Below are 16,414 nucleotides of genomic sequence, written 5' to 3' on the forward strand. Positions count from 1 at the left end.
CTTTAATGTGTGGAAGCTCTGGTTCCTCCTGTTCCTCCTTAATGTGTGGAGGCTCTGGTTCCTCCTGGAGCAGACTGGAGCTCCTCTCCCGTTCAGGAGAAACCTTCTCTTTACACACAACCATGTGCAGGATGTCTAGGAGCAGAAAAACAACATGATAGCTAACACTGGATTGATTGATTAAGAGTAAATAAACATTTCCATCCTTGTACAAAATAAGGTATCATCTGCTTAATGCACAAAGTGAGTGACAATAGGACAGTGAATAGTAGTGAGGATAAGCAACATAACGCTTAGTTATCACTGCTTGAATCAATGTTTTAGGATATGTTTTTTTTAACCAAATACATATTGTGTTGTTACTGAAGACATTTAAACCATTTAGACCTGTTGCCACCTACAGTATACAATTAGGCCTGGGGCGGTATGGACATTTTGTTACCGCGATTACTGTCTTCCCATTTACCGCCGGTACTGCGGTAATTACCGCACCCCCGTATCTATTAATTAAGGTTCGGCGATAAGCCAAAATATTGCAATCATCTTCCCAAAAGTCGCCTCTCCACAGTGGAGAGGTGACACAGGCTGACTGCCCGAGTTATACTTCTCCGTACAGCACAGCGGGTCTGGCTTTCAAAGGAGCAGATCTACAAGCTCACAACACATCGCATCCGCGATGCGTTCTGAGCTTTTAGATCTGCACTGTCGGGTTACCATAGTAACGTAGGCTAGCTACTTGGGCTTTTCAGACACAAACAGCTGTGTGAACAAACCAGAAGAGGAAGGGTAGTCAGATCGTGTACAGTGATTCTGTAAACTCACGCCACGTCTCAACTCTCAAATCGCAGTGATTGAGTGCTGCTATATACAGGTTTTAGTTACAAGACTTGACAGAAAAGGTTATAAAATCGCCGACGCGCCGCTGGACGGAGCACAACGTGCGACGCGGTGGAGAAAGTAAAATAGTTTCATTTTCGGTTTTAGTCCACGCGGCCCGCGCTCCGCCAGTAATCCGTATGAATAAAAAAAGATATGCCACAACACAAGGTATGTATTAACATCCTTGTGTCGAGTGGATTACAGAGAAAGTTTATGCTGCTCCGTCATAGAGTTGTGCTCCGTACTCTACTGCCCTGCGTGCACTGTGCAGGTCTGTGTGTGAGTGACGTATGTGGGCGGCTTCCAACGTGTGGTACACGGCCCAGAGCAGAGCGGCATGGAGCGCATGCGGTCCTCGCTTCTCCCCCGTTTTAAAACTCGCTCGTTCTCAATAAAAATATCCTATTTTTTGTCTTTTTTGACCGCGGTAAGGACCCTGACACCGCGGTATACCGCGATACGGCGGTACGGCGGTTACCGAACCCAGCCCTATATACAATGTTATACCTTTCAAATCGGGTGTTACTTCTGTGTCTCATTAGTATTTGCTTCTAAATGATAGAAATAAAGCACACACACACACACACACACACACACAGTCACCACCGTGGAGAATAAACTTTCAACAACGCAAAACTACCTTTGGTTTGGTGAGTACTGAGTAGTGAAGTAGTTTTGTTTATTTTGACTGAAGTTGAGCGCTCGTAGGGGCTGAGAAAACGCGGTCTATTCATTTGCCGACGGGTCTGTCAGAGCGTCACTGGAGGTGACGCGATGGACCAGAGCTACCCCAGATGCAAGGCTCTCACATATTTCCTAGCCGTAGGGATGTATACCTTCTTAAAAGTCACTATTAAAATCATTCCCCCCATATGGTACGGATGACCCCAAATGTGGGGCCCTGGCCTAATATGTCATAATTATATAGTCACTATATGTCACTGCCTGTAATAAAGAACAATTCTAGATATGCTAATTTTAACAACAGTAGTGAAGAATATATTGTCTGAGCTTTATCCCAACCATTTTTTATCCCAACCATCTCTTTCAATATTTGGCATGTTGTTATAATATAATAGTGATAACACACAGAAAGCTACCACAAATGCAAAACTATCACTTTTTTCCTACTAGTACTAGGGATGTATACCTTCCCAAAAATCACTATGAGAATCATTCCCCCCAGATGGTACCGATGAACAAAAAATTTGGGGCCATGGCTCACATAGGATTATGTCATAGTCACTATGTTGTCCATCAGTTTGAAGTAGAATGTTCCTTTCGGATTTTGAAACAGTTTTTTGGCATGGGGGTATAAAAGCAGTGATAACACACAGAAAGCTACCACAGATGCAAGGCTATCACTTTTTTCCTAGCACTAGAGGTGTATACCTACTAGTGATGCGCGGGCCGACCCGGTGCCCGCGGCGCCCGCCAAACTGCCCGCCGATTGAGTCTGAAACCTTGACCCACCCACCTGCATCGCGGGCGGGCGGGTTATCACCTCTCTCATGTGTAAAAAATAAATAAGATTAATCACCTGTTCTTATTAAGTGTGCCTGCCATGCAATGCAATGGCAAAACACTTATTCTAATCCGCCATACTTATATATATATATATATATGTCACGGTTTGTTAGAGAAACAGTACGGTCGAGAAACGGAGCACTCGCCGTGCGGCACGTGGCGGAACAAGCGGTCGCCACAACAACGTCCTCCAGGCGGAGCCGCTCGATTGTCCACGACATTGCAAGCGGCGCGAAGGCCAGCGGACCTTGGTCCTGCTCTTCGCCCCCGAGCGCCGCAGGCGCGAGTGGCCGCGAAGAGCGCCGCGCGAGTTACATATGTATTTACTACTTATCTATTCTTTTAGTGAGATGGCTTAAAGAAAAAAAAGGAAGACAACATATCTAATTTAATGTGAATTAATTGAGAGAATATTGTGTTTCATTGTATTGAGGCTTTACCTGCTGTAGCTGCAGCTGGAGGGTTGCACCATGGCATTGTCTTGAGACCAGGAAACCCTTCTGTTAGTCGAGCGTCTTGTAGCAGACGCAGGAACAACCTGCACGTTGGTTCACCCTTGAAAAGCATTTTGTCCACAAGGGCAGTGGCTGCGTCCATGGGGACAGAGATGCTCGTCAGGTGTTCGTATTCAGAGTAGAACAGTAGCTTTTCAGGCCTGTGTGAAAATACACACTGGATGACAAAGGTAATGTCTAGAATTAGAATGTCCAGAAGTTCCGTCTTGTTTTGTCTGAGCAACTCTGATGCCTCCATGCTGATCTCTGGAAGAGAAGAAAGAACACATTGGTTATTAACCATTTCTCCCATTGTAACTAGTGTTGATTTGAATAAAATCAAATGTGGTTTTATTCATATTTTTACACATCAAAAGTTCTATTGTCATGATTACGAGCTTGTAGATCGGCTATTTTCAGTACTTAATTATTATTATAATAATTAAGGACATCGACATGGGAAGTCACATTCTTTTTTGCTCTCGCCCCAGAACAATAACAAAAGCTAGGTTCATCCCTCACTTCCTACTCTTGGGAGCCGAGACGAAATGGAGCCGAGGAAATTTGGAACGAGCCGAATGGCCCAGAGAAAAATACAGATTTTCTAGCCCCGGCCCGAAATGGATCTGAGAGTGATTGGATCCGACCCTAAAATGGAACCGGGGAGACCGGACCCGATCTGGCCAGGTCTTTGGCCCGAACTGTGTCCGATGCTATATAATGCTTTTTTTTTTTTTGAGACTAATAGCCTAGACACTATAGCGCAGCAGCAGCGCACTGTAGCCGCCGCTCCGAGGACCGAGAGGTGAGAGCGATTGCGGAGGGTTGCGTGCGCCGTGCGTCATGCAGAACAGTTAGATTTTCAGCTCAGTCCCAAGCTGAACAATAACAATCACAGTGATATCCACAACAAACACCAACCTGTCCAGGCAGTGAGTATGATACTGTCCAGTTAGTGTCCACGACACCACAGCTCGCAATCGCATCACAAAACTTTCCTCCTCCTGCGCTCTCGGCTGCCCGTCAGAATAATCACAGACAGGGATGTGCAGAGAATGTTCGAGAGGCAGGGGCAGACATTTCTAAAAGGGCCTTTTAGAAATGTAACTGAAGGCTGCATTCTCTTGAATGGAGCCTTCAGTTATGATATGGAAAGGGCCCGGGAACATTTGAATTTATTTTACCAATGTAAAAAAATGCATTCATGGTCTGAAGAGGGCACTTTTTACAGATGGATAAAACGGCAGGGGCTCAAGATGTCTATGTGTGCACGTGGCTGATCACAGAGACGAGACGAGACTCAGCTGGCTTGCGTGCGTCGGTGCGTTTGTGTTGCAGATAGACAGATTTCCGCCGACTTTATGTCGCCCGTCCCATTTGTACCCATACCCATAAGGGTCCATTGTGTTCCTAACATTTAGCTGGGGACCCCCTAGAACTCCCTCAAGCACTTAGAGAACCAGGCTCTAAGCTGTGTAGTCCCAGCATTGCAATAAAAAACGGATGCCCCCGCGATTTATTACCTTTTAGTTTGGCACGTTCTGAACTTCTGACAGTATAGGGAAAAGGTGTTGTGTAATATCCAATCCAATATTGGTGCATTCTTAATATAAAATCCAAACTTTGCGTTTCTCCACTGGAATTATATCCATCACGTTGATTTGTTTACAGTTTATATGATATTATATGATATTCTCTGAATAGATGATGCACAGCATACACAGTAGGCTACCTGTGGTAATCTATTGTGCTATAGTGCTTGCAGCCATGTCAGAAATAGTGGCCAGTGGTGTTTTCTACCTCCTCCCCTCCTTATATGCTCATCCTGTCATTTTCTTCTTTTTGTAGTTTTTATTTTTCACTAAAAAAGTGTATTACAAAAGAAAAAGTTTTTACAGTGTAAAAAAAAGTCTATTACAAAGTCTATTAGTCTATAACATCGGCTACGAAGCTTGCGGAGCATCTGCTGTACACAGCTAAAGCAGACAGCTAAAGCAGAAGCACTGTCTTCTACAGTTTGGATCAATGGATTTACACGTTTTCTTTCTTGGGAGCATTAGCAACACAGAGCACATTTGCAGCCCGTTTTGTAGTAAGAACGTGGGAAGTGGCGGGCGGGCTTGCAAAACACACTTTTTAGGGCACTCTAGCTCGGACACAGAACAAAGAAACTTGTCCGTTCATGGGCTGCAGTGAGCTTGAGTAACAACTGAACTATAAAGCTGACTCCTCATTATCAAAACTAGCGCAAATGTAACGCTCTCTGTGTTAACGGAGACTGCTTCTCATAATAAACAGCCAGCGCTAGCGCGAAGCTAACGCTATAGTGTATCTCGCAGCTCGGCCACTCGTCTGTAGTAAAACATAAAGCCCCGCCGTTCTCGAACGCTTCTTACCTTTTGTGAACATTATATCCAAAAAGTAAAGGTCCTATGCCGGTCTCTCATCTGTTTACTTCATAAGCGTGGAAAAAAATCGAAGCAGCTTGTTGAAATAAAGTTTATATCGCTCATTTTGTCAGCCGGTCCTTTGTTTTTAGACACACTACCTCCCCTGGTCACGTGGTATAGACACAACGAATAATAGTGGGGAAAATAATGCACCGGCTGACAAAATGAGCGATATAAACTCTTTATTTCAACACGCTGATTGGATTTTCGTCCACGCTTGAAAAGTAAACAGTTGAGAGAAGTGTATAGGACCTTTACTTTTTGGACAGAATGTTCACAAAAGGTAAGAAGCGGTCGTGAGCGGCGGGGCTTTATTTTTTACCACAGACGAGAGGCTGAGATGTGCGATACGCTGTCCATTACGAGAAGCCATCGCCACGTCTTTCTTTGTGTGTCCGAGAGCGACTCAGAGAGTCAGATCACAACGTATAAATCAAAAAATAAATCCTTCCAGAATACTGTCTTCTGCAAACCAATAACATTAGCGAGATGAAGTTAGTCGCTGAGAGTGTTTCTGTTTACACACTACAACCAGATGCACCACGCTGTATGGGGCGGTGCTCAAAGTGTGTAATTCGAGACAATGAGTTCTCAGAGCGCAATATCTGTCTACATAGCAAAAAAAAGTAAGACAATCCGATAAACGGTTATGGAGATATAGGCCAAAACGTTTATAATGTAATCTGGTGTAAAAGGAAAATAGAGGAAATATGTCATATTTGAAATACGTGCAAAATTGATATGATATGATATGATATGATATCATATTATATCAAGTTTTCGCTCATTTCCTGTATATATACACCTATATAAGTGAGAAAAAAAAATAAGTTTTAGACGTTTTTGGCACTCAGGGAGTTAAAGTGTGAGGCGCTGTATAGGCCTAAATATGATTGACATAAAACCTGAAACGCCATTCTGACCCCGACGATGCCCTAAAACGTCTTTGAATGAATGTCTTTTTACTGTCAAATAAGCTAAACCCCAATTTGAACAACACGTTTGTTTATTTAGCCCATGACAATATTGTGCTACTGTAAAACTTTCTGTAAAGCGACTTTGGGTACTTAGAGGAGCCGTATTGTGGAGATGATATACGTCTCATTAGTATTTGCTGTATAGCAACATAATTAATTTTAAAATTTTTGGAAAATAATTTCAAGGTTTTCAGAAAGCTTAGGTTAGGTTTTAGAAGGCGTTTTTAGAATCAGTCTCAGTCTAAATTTCAATCATGAAACACTGGTTCTTTGAGGTGTGTGATTCCTTGTGCAGCCACTAGGCTGAATATCAATTGAGCCACACAATGTGGGTGTAGCCCAGGGGTTTTCATAACTTTTTGACTCAGGGAACCCCTGTATATAACCTTTTATTCCACAACACCCCTGAATTACACTGACTGTATTTTTAGAATCTTACATCATATTGGAGAAATATCCGTTTCCATCAGAAATGACTGAACACAACTTTATACTTAACTTTATTTAAACACTTCAACCCTAGCATCCCTATTCTGGGGGGGAAGGTTCACAAAAAAATAGCCGATCTACAAGCTTGTTGTAAGCTTGAAGATCTGCTATTCTTGTTGAAGAGAGTTGGCCATAGATGGAAAAATAACTCATCAAGTACAGTGCAAATCAGGCATGTTTTACGTGCTTAAAGGAGTAGTTCACCACTTTTCAACCTGTCTTCATATAATAGGTCCTCACTAATGTTCATAATAAGATAGCACAATTTCTTTCTATTCAGTCTGGGTCTCATAGGAGAGCTGTCAAATCCTTCCTACTGGTGACATCATCGTTTGACAAAATAATAATAACTAGAAAAGAAAATGTCTAAGACATTTTAAGTGTGCCTGCAGCTCGCTAAGTGTGTGCAACCTTGTATAGCAGTTGGTGTTAGCATTTTCTTAGCACTAACATTATCATTGATTTTTTTCCTTTAAAAATTAGGCATTTGTTAACATTAGCATTTGTTAGCATTAGCATTTTTAGCATTTGTTAGCAATTGTTAACATTTGCATGTGTTAGCATAGCATTAGCATATTTGTTAGCATTAGCATTTGTTAGCATTAGCATGTGTTAGCATTAGCATTTGCATAATTAGCATTGCATGATTAGCATAATCCATAAAGCCATAAAAAAAAATTTGAGAAAAAAAAAATTGAGAAAAAAAAAATTTGAGAAAAAAATGTTGAGAAAAAATTTTGAGAAAAAAATTGAGAAAAAAAATTTTTTGAGAAAAAAAAAATTTTGAGAAAAAAATGTTGAGAAAAAAAAATTTTTAGAAAAAAAATTTGAGAAAAAAAAATTTGAGAAAAAAAAATTTTTGAGAAAAAAAAATTGAGAAAAAAAAAATTTTGAGAAAAAAAATTTGAGAAAAAAAAATTTGAGAAAAAAAAATTTTGAGAAAAAAAAAATTTTGAGAAAAAAAAATTTGAGAAAAAAAAAATTGAGAAAAAAAAAAATTGAGAAAAAAAGAAAAGGTATGACACCAGCCGCAAGTCTGTACGACAAACGGTTCATGAGTTATAGAGGCACTTCCTGTTTGGTGAAGGGCACTTCCTGTTAAAGAGGGGGCGAGGCTTAATCAATTACAGCTCATCCCTATTGGTCGGAAAAAGACCAAAGTTGTGTGAGCATTTTACATTTTAAATGACGTTGCTAGGCAAAAATATGGCAGTTATGTGGCGCCAAAGTTTCTGGGTTTTTTTCGGAGTCCCCCATTCAAAGTCAATGGAGTTTTTGGGCGTTGTTTTTTGCGAATTACATCGCAATCGTAAAGCGGATCGGAAAGAAAAGTAATAGCACACCATTCCCGGCCGAGCCGCACATTTTGATGTATATATTGCGGGGGTGGCGTAAATCGTGCGGCAGTTATTAAGTGCCGAAATTTCCCCCATTCTAAGTCAATGGGGTTTTTGGCGTCGTTTTTTGCGAATTACGTCGCAATGGTAACGCGGATCGGAAAGAAAAGTAATAGCAACCTATTCCCGGCCGAGCCGCACGTTTTGATGTATATATTGCGTGGGTGGCGTAAATTGTGCGGCAGTTATTACGTGCAGAAATTTGTGGCGAAACTATGGACTTAATTAATTAAGTATGGCGGATTACAATAAGTGTTTTGCCATTGCGTTGCATGGCAGGCACACTTAATAATATTTTTGAGAAAAAAGAAAAAGAAAAAAAAAAAGATTTTTATTATCACGAGAACAATGGCTTCCACTTTAACATTGCAACTTTTTCAGGAATAGAAAGCCTGCAGTTTCTATTAGCTTGCATTTCCCATTGATGATGTCACCGGTAGGAAGGATTTGACCCACTCACAGCTCTCCTATGAGACCCAAACTGAGTAGATTTTTTTTTTGATATTTTATCATGAACATTAGTGAGGACCTATTATATGAAGATAGGTTGAAAAGTGGTGGAGTGCGCCTTTAAGTAATATTGATGAATTCCAAATATTATCAAAGTATTCTGAGGCACCCCTGGACTGGCATCACGGTAGGCCCCTGCACGGGCCTAAAATGTGGGCCCAGGCCCGGCCCGGGCCCATGGGATTCAGTCCAGGCCCGGCCCCTGGCCCGTTTGGTTCCGCTATTCAAAGCCCGAGCCCGGCCCGAGGCCCGTCGCCTTATTTATTTATTTATTATTATTATCTAATTATTTTGAAGCGCACGTAGCAGCAGCTGCGCTCTTGCTGACTTGCGCTCAGATAAAAACAACCCCACAACAAGTCAAGAACACACATCAAACTAAAAAGTACTTGTAGTTCTTGGTTTTATTAACATAACTACAAAATTAGACCGTGTAGTCTACCAGTGAACTGTACATTCATGAAACTGTAACTTTTCCAATGCAAAATTGCACATTTCCACAAGACTTCAATCAATCAAACCAGGAGGATAGGGAACAAAGCAGGCTGAGAGACGCTTAAACAATAAAATAAATAAAAGCAACAACATAAAATAGCTAGGCTAAATCAACAAAGTGCGTGCCACAAACATATTCACTATTAGTCTTAGGCTATATTAGGGACAGTTAAGAATCAATGGCATAGCAGGCCTATTAAATCAAGACAAGTAGGCAACGTGTCGTGGCTCGTGGCTCCAGCCAGCAGCAATAATAACTCAAATCACAGCCTACCTTTGAGCTGAGGTAACACAGGTAAACTCTCTCTCTCTGAAGAACAATACTGCAAAAATAGTCCCAATATCCAGTCCATAGTCCATAGTCCGTACATCACAAAAAATCGTTAATCCTGATTCTGCGGAATCTGCTCACGAGCGCCGTGAAGAAAAAGGATAGCATCAACAGTTTCGGGATTTAATCCAGTTCGCCTTTCCTCCACTGTCCTCCCTGCTGCGCTGAAGACACGCTCGCTGCTGCTGCTACTAGCAGGGATGCTCAGCACCTGGGGAGTTATAGATTACATTATTATTATTATTATTATTATTATTATTATTATTTACACAAAGTCTGCACATCATAACCATTTCAAAACATTTAAAAGCACATAGGAAATTCGTTCATTTCATTAACTTGAGGTCTAAAATAAATCACTATGCTATGATTTAACTAGACAATTTGTTACTGAGCGTTCTCACCTGACGGGCAAGCCGTGAAAGAAAAGGAAGGGTGTTCTCGTGCTGACGCCACCAAGCCAGCAAGTCTCGATCATCATCATCATCCATGGTGGGGTTAAGGTCCAGGTATCTTCTGACTTCATCCACGTCTGTGTCGTCTCCTCCTGTAGTGACGTTCTCCCACTCCGCTTCAAAATCAGCCGCTGGTCTCTTTTTTGCTGCTGGCGGCTGGTTGTCTGGCGCACCTGGCTCCTGTTGCTCCTCATCACTTGTTTTAAAGGTCGCTATCCAGTTCCTTGCGTCCTGCAGGATGGCAACTCTCTCAGTGGCAGTGAACATACGGAGCTGGTTGAACTTTGGCCATAAGAACATTGCCAGTTTATGCTGCGGCTGAATGTCAATCTTTTTATCAATCCACTCCAAGTGGCGCTGGCGGATGATAGCCTGATAAGGCAGGTCTGTGCTTGATGGTTGGCAATGACGCTTCAGCCTCTCGTGCCACCACACAACCAGGTTCAGTGTAGCGTATTTTTCGCCTTCCATCTCCCGCTGAGCGTCATAGAACTCTTTGAGAAAACTGACCAAAAAGTCCACTACATCGGGGGACACGTCTGCCATTTTATCGCCCTCTCCACGGCGGTCCAGCTTTTCCACTAGTTCACCATAGACGTCCTGGACAGATTTTAGTGTAAGATACACAGTGCTAAAACGTGTCTCCCCCATCTGTTGAACGGCCTTGGATAACTGGCTTGCCATCCCACTTTGTTTTACAAACCGGACAACTTTCTTGACTGCCAGCAGCGTTGCAGCAACCTCTGGGACTGGTTCAGTCAGCTCCTTGATATCCAATGCATGGCGGAGGACTGTGTTGTAAACATGATCTTGGCAGTCCAAGCGGCGGTACCGTCGCAGCGCGTTGACGATGTTAGACCCCTGATCTGTCACCCAGACCACATTGCTCATCACAGAGGGATCAAACTTGAGAACTGTCACGAGGTGCTTCTGCAATTCCCTGCGGATATTATCGCCTGTTTTGGAGTCCTCGAGGGGAAACATTGGCGTGGTGAGTACAGCACTCTTGAGTTGGAAATCTGGCGTTACGTAGTGGCATGTGATGGTCATATAACTAACCTTACGGTAGTCGTCGCTCCACATGTCTGTGGTCATCCCGACTTGAATTTTGAACATCACCCCTTTGATTTCAGCAACAAGCACTTCTCTTTTTTCTGTTGCCTTCGCGAGGCAGTTACGAGAGACAGTTGTGGGATCAGGTAGTAACATTTTTGCCTCCAGTCGACCATAAGTTGCGCCGATGTTAATTAGTTCCTGCGCTAACTTTTCAAATCCTCCTCCAGCCACTGTTAGGAATGGTCGTATGTCCTCGCAGCAGAATTCGACACACCTCTGAGTGATTTTGGATTTCGCAGCTGCTGGCACTGGCTTAGAGGCATAATCATGAATTGCTGTTTGTCGTGCAACACTGGCAGTGCCTGTGCAGCCGCGGTCAATATGTCGCACTAAATGAGACGTCCCCGATCCTTTACTGTTATATGTTAGGACGTGCTTGCATTTTCTGCACTGTACACAACCTGCTTGCTCGTTTGTTAGCGTAGTAATCAGATCAAACTGCTTCCAAACCTCTGATTTTCCTGCTACATTTGCTACTGCTTGGAGCTCCCCTCGAGCCAACCTCTCCGTTATTTTATTAGCATCCATGATCCATCATTAATCGTTCCCGACGACAACACGGTGTGTAGCGGCCAACGCAGTTTGTGTGCATGTCAGTGTGACTGTCTGAAGTTCCTCTCTGAGCTGTTGTTATCACGTGACTATACAGGCAGCATGCAGCGCGCAGCCAAGGACATGCCCCCACCAAGTGTCCACTTGAATAGGGTAAAATTCACTGCGCAAAATGATATGGTAATGATTATATTTGAGCGTGTGAGTTCGAGCCCGAGCCCAGCCCTAGGCCCGTTGGTGAGTTCTGAAACGAGCCCGAGCCCGGCCCGTTTTGGCGGGCCGGGACCTGGTCGGGTCCCGTCGGGCTTGCAGGGGCCTACATCACGGCACCCACTTTGGGAAACCCTGCTGTGGCCTATGAATGTTTGGTGGTTATTGTGCCCTGTATTGACTGTCCTGATGAAGGTCTCTAAATGATCGAAATGTCTAAAAAGAAAAAAAAAAGTTTATCAAGGTCTTGACAGTGTGAGGCAGTGGCACAGGGGTAGAGAAACCGTCATTAGAACACAGAGGGTTCCGGTAGGGTTCCTAGTTTGATCCTGGGATCCCCCAGAGTTAGTGTGGAAGAGTCTTTGAGCAAGACTCTGAACCCCTAGTTGCTCCTGGTGAGTAGGTTGGTGCCTTGCATGGTTTCCTCCGCCATCGATGTATGAATGTGTGTGTGAATGCTGGGTGAATGTAATGCACAATCTCTGTAAAGTGCCTTGGATAAAGGCCTATATAAATGCACCATTTAGTGTGCGGGTCCTTTTCTTTGATTTTATTATCAGAGATCCCTTTTTTGAATCATGAAATAATATTAAAACATAATACTTGTGGCGCTTGTAGATCGGCTATTTTCAGCAAATGTTCCCCCTGCATAGCAATGCTAGGGTTCAAGTGGTTAAACTTACTGAAGTGTGGCTGATCTTCAGGTTCCTCCTGTTGAATAGAAATGGCCCTGGCTGAGTCTGGAGAGTTCATCTTCACCTGCAGTCTGGACTCCACACACTGCTCTGAAATGAAGCAATTCAACAAGGACTTTAATAACCTCAAACCTAGTGGTGTCAAGAATATGAAAATAATGGTCTAAAGTGAATAAGGTGAAAGAAGACAATCTGCTTTTAATATTTCTGCGACCAAAGCTTCCTTATATGCCCACCTCACCAACCGTACAGACTTTGATGTGTCATGCGCTTTAGAAATAGTTTAATGTAAAACAGAGGAAGAGGACACGAATAATTGTGGTTCAAAAACTGGGCTGTGATCCAAAATATATCCCCAAACTAATGAGTGTGGATGACAGATGGTATTTGATCACATGCTGTAAGCAGCCTTTTTTAGACCTGGGTGAGGGGAGTGAGCAATGTATTGTAGGGCTGAAAAGAGAATTATTTTACATCTGTGCATTTTCACTCATTAAAAACCTTAAAAGCCAAACTCAATCTCAGTTAGACTGTGAGATGTTTACCGGTAGTTCTGATCTGAGCCAAGATGATGGAAAGAGCATTTTGGTCAACAAGAAAGATATAAAAACAAAAATAATTGTGTTCATCCTTGGCATAATCGAGCATCCCTTCATTCTTTTGACCTGATGGTGGCGCTAGAAGATCAAGGTCATTGGAACGATTGGTTAGGGTTAATCTCCCAGGATGCATGAATGCACACTGATCAAGTTTCATGACAATCTGTCCATTACATTTGAACACATCTTGTGTCCAAGTGGAGAGTTTGGCCAAAAGATGGCGCCAGAGGAAAGGCCATTTAATCTAGGATTAATCTTTGCAGCATTAAAGTGTTTACATTTTTTTAGTGTTTACATTTTTTTTAATGAATGTCTCTCTACTCAGTAATTGCCTTCACATCTGACATCTTCTTTCATAAACACATTGCTACAAACAAAAACAACCCAAAAAGATAAATTAGACGTTTGCCCAGGAATGTAGGAAAAGAAAACTTATTATAACTAGAAACGGCTGAACTAATAGACTTCTTTGCATAATCAACTTGGTCAAGTTAGTTTTTGCACAGAGCACTTCCTGAATATGCAATTAAAATGCATAACCTGTTGTCCCTTTTCACTTCAATATGTTTTGCACAGTAGGCCTTTTCGCTATTATGTGAAAGGGAGAGGTCACACCGTGGCTTGGCCATCTGGCAAGTGATGTATATCAGACCAGTTACCCATATATGGAGACCCCTGGTAACCATATATGGAGACCCATGTACTGTATATGGAGATATGCTATGAGAGCCCAAACATGCTTAGTCAGTTATTCGTTATGTGAAAGTCCTATGACGTCTATGACATCATACATACAATCCCTGATAAGCCCATATATGCAGATACCTGTCTGTAGAACCAGCCACACAGATATGGGCTTTCTTGGCCATATGGATTCTGTTAGGCCTTCATATATGGGCATTCCCATATGAAGTCCTGTTACATATGGGAGTGCTTCGCTCTTTCTACATGTCATCTTTTCAACACCCAACTCTAAACCTTACTTACCCTAAACTCCGTGGGGTGAGTCGCTAACCCTCCGGTCGAAAAGATTTTACCATTACATATGGGCTTAATATTGATGACATCAGGGTACTCCATATATGGGCATAAAAGGGATTCTGTTAGTGTGGTTCCCCTGACATTACAGTAATGTCAGAGTGGCAAACCCATAGACCGTAAAAAAAAAAAGCATGTGCCGTTTCACATACTAAACTGTGACCTTCAGTCGCAATAAATATTGTAATGTTAGGCGGGTCTGAGGCCTGTCCTGGACAGGTACCTAAAAAACAACAATAGTCTCTCTCTCTAATAGAAAATGTTCCCTCTATAAAAGCAAGGCAGAATGATTTTTTTTTCTTTTTTAGAAAAATACTCCCAATTATTTCGTCATGATTTGTGCAAATTAAATACTAATTATTAGGCTATTATTATTATTATTTCCCCAAGGTAAACACGTGCATGTTCAGGTCACACTACCATGATAGTGAAATGTCCCTTTCTTCCAAGTTACATTCTTAATCTATATGAACAAAACAAAAGAACAGAAAAAAAACATAGGCCTACCTTCCCCGAAAATGTCTCCTGGTAGAAAACACACTTTAACGCAGCTCTAAAGTAAGGATTCTAGTCTCCACTGTTTAGAATGTCTCCTGGTAGAAAACACACTTTAACGCAGCTCTAAAGTAAAGGTTTGTGAGGTAAAACCTCTATTATTGTATTTATAACACCGTCTTTCTCTGTATCATGTTCGCTCTCTCTCTGCTCTGTTGTTTACGCTGTTTCAACCCGGAAGAGAGGCACGGAAATGGCCCTGGTCCTCCCCTCTATCTTGTCCGGGTTGAAACACAGTACACTTTGATTGATTGATTGAAGACTTTATTAGAAGATTGCATAGGAAAGGGTACAGTTTCATGACGGCACAGTTCACTGGTACAAGGTCTACTAAAAGGAGATCCATGAAAAGACTAGCTTATTTCCATAGGAAACCATTGAAGTAACTCATATAACATTGAATGATAGACGGATAGCACACAGTACTATGCAGTATATATATATATATATATATATATATATATATATATATATATATATATATATATATATATGGGTGGGTGACGTGACGTAGCGTTTTCGCTGTCCTCGGTGTCAAACATGTATAAATAAAAAATATATTTGTCAAAAACCTTCTGAATATTGTGCAGGACATTAAGCTTTATGTGAACTTACTCAAGATTAAAACATTTCATTCCTCATTTCTTCAGAATCTTCAACCAAACATGGTAAATGTCATCTGGTGTGACTGTCCCGACCTTGTTTCTCAAAGTGGGAACTTGAATAAAACTAAGAAAAAGAATTGCTAAAATTCATTTAAAAATGAATTTAGGCAAAAAAAAAAATTCTATTTGTGAGCCTATATCTTTTCAAAGTCCAAGCATAATGTTTTCAGTCATTTCTGATCAAAAAGATTTTGTCCCCCAAACCAAAATCATCTGGTGTGACACTAGTTTGGAAAAATTAAACAGGCAATAATTTGGACACCTACTGGGCTAGAGAGGTCCTTCTTCTGTAAGGCTATTCAGCACTCCCAGCACAACTGCAAGACAGGTGTCTGAGGTGAGTTATGATTTTAACATTTTCATGAAATGCCATCTTGTTGAAACTTTGACAAGTGTGGCACTTCTGGATGTCATCTGGTGTGACACCTTTTTCATTAATAAAGCAAAAGTTATTTGAAACTTTGGTCATAATTACATGTAAATCTAGGTTGTTTTGTTATAGCTAGCATGTTGTTAGCATGCTAATGTGTACCTGGTAGCCTCAAGGTAGTCCTAAATGCAGAAAACGTCATCTGGTGTGACACTTCGTCATCTGGTGTGACATATCTGCTTGTCACGCCAGATGACTTGATTGTCACACCAGATGATATATACTGTATTTTCCTACAGACATAACAATAAATAACAAGTCCCATGTTTCTTTTGTCCATTTAAAACATTTTAACATGTTTAAAACAACGTTTTAAACATTTTTACATAATTTAATTTAGCTTCATTCGGTGATACAGCAAATTCATCAGACAGAGCAGAAACCCCTTCACAGAAACCTAAACCTTATATTGTGGTAACACTTTATAATAACTATCCGTTATAAGCAGTTAATATAAGACACTTGACAACAGAAAATGGGTGGTACAGAAAATGTGATTTTATTATTTCCAAAATACACAAACATACCGTATAGTGATGAATGAATGGAT

At 41.6% G+C, this 16,414-nt stretch overlaps 1 long non-coding RNA gene across 1 annotated transcript; it reads right to left on the reverse strand.

The window, feature by feature from the left end:
- Positions 1-3,060: 3,060 nt before the first annotated feature.
- Positions 3,061-14,891, reverse strand: LOC308299297. The gene is made up of 3 exons (XR_013962756.1): positions 14,722-14,891; positions 12,566-12,667; positions 3,061-3,167 (listed from the first exon to the last, which is right to left on the reverse strand). It is a non-coding gene; the product is annotated as an uncharacterized lncRNA (long non-coding RNA).
- Between the last annotated feature and the right edge of the window lie 1,523 nt (positions 14,892-16,414).

This window comes from Nannobrachium achirus (assembly GCF_963921795.1).
Source record: "Nannobrachium achirus genome assembly, chromosome: 15".
NCBI lineage: Eukaryota > Metazoa > Chordata > Actinopteri > Myctophiformes > Myctophidae > Nannobrachium > Nannobrachium achirus.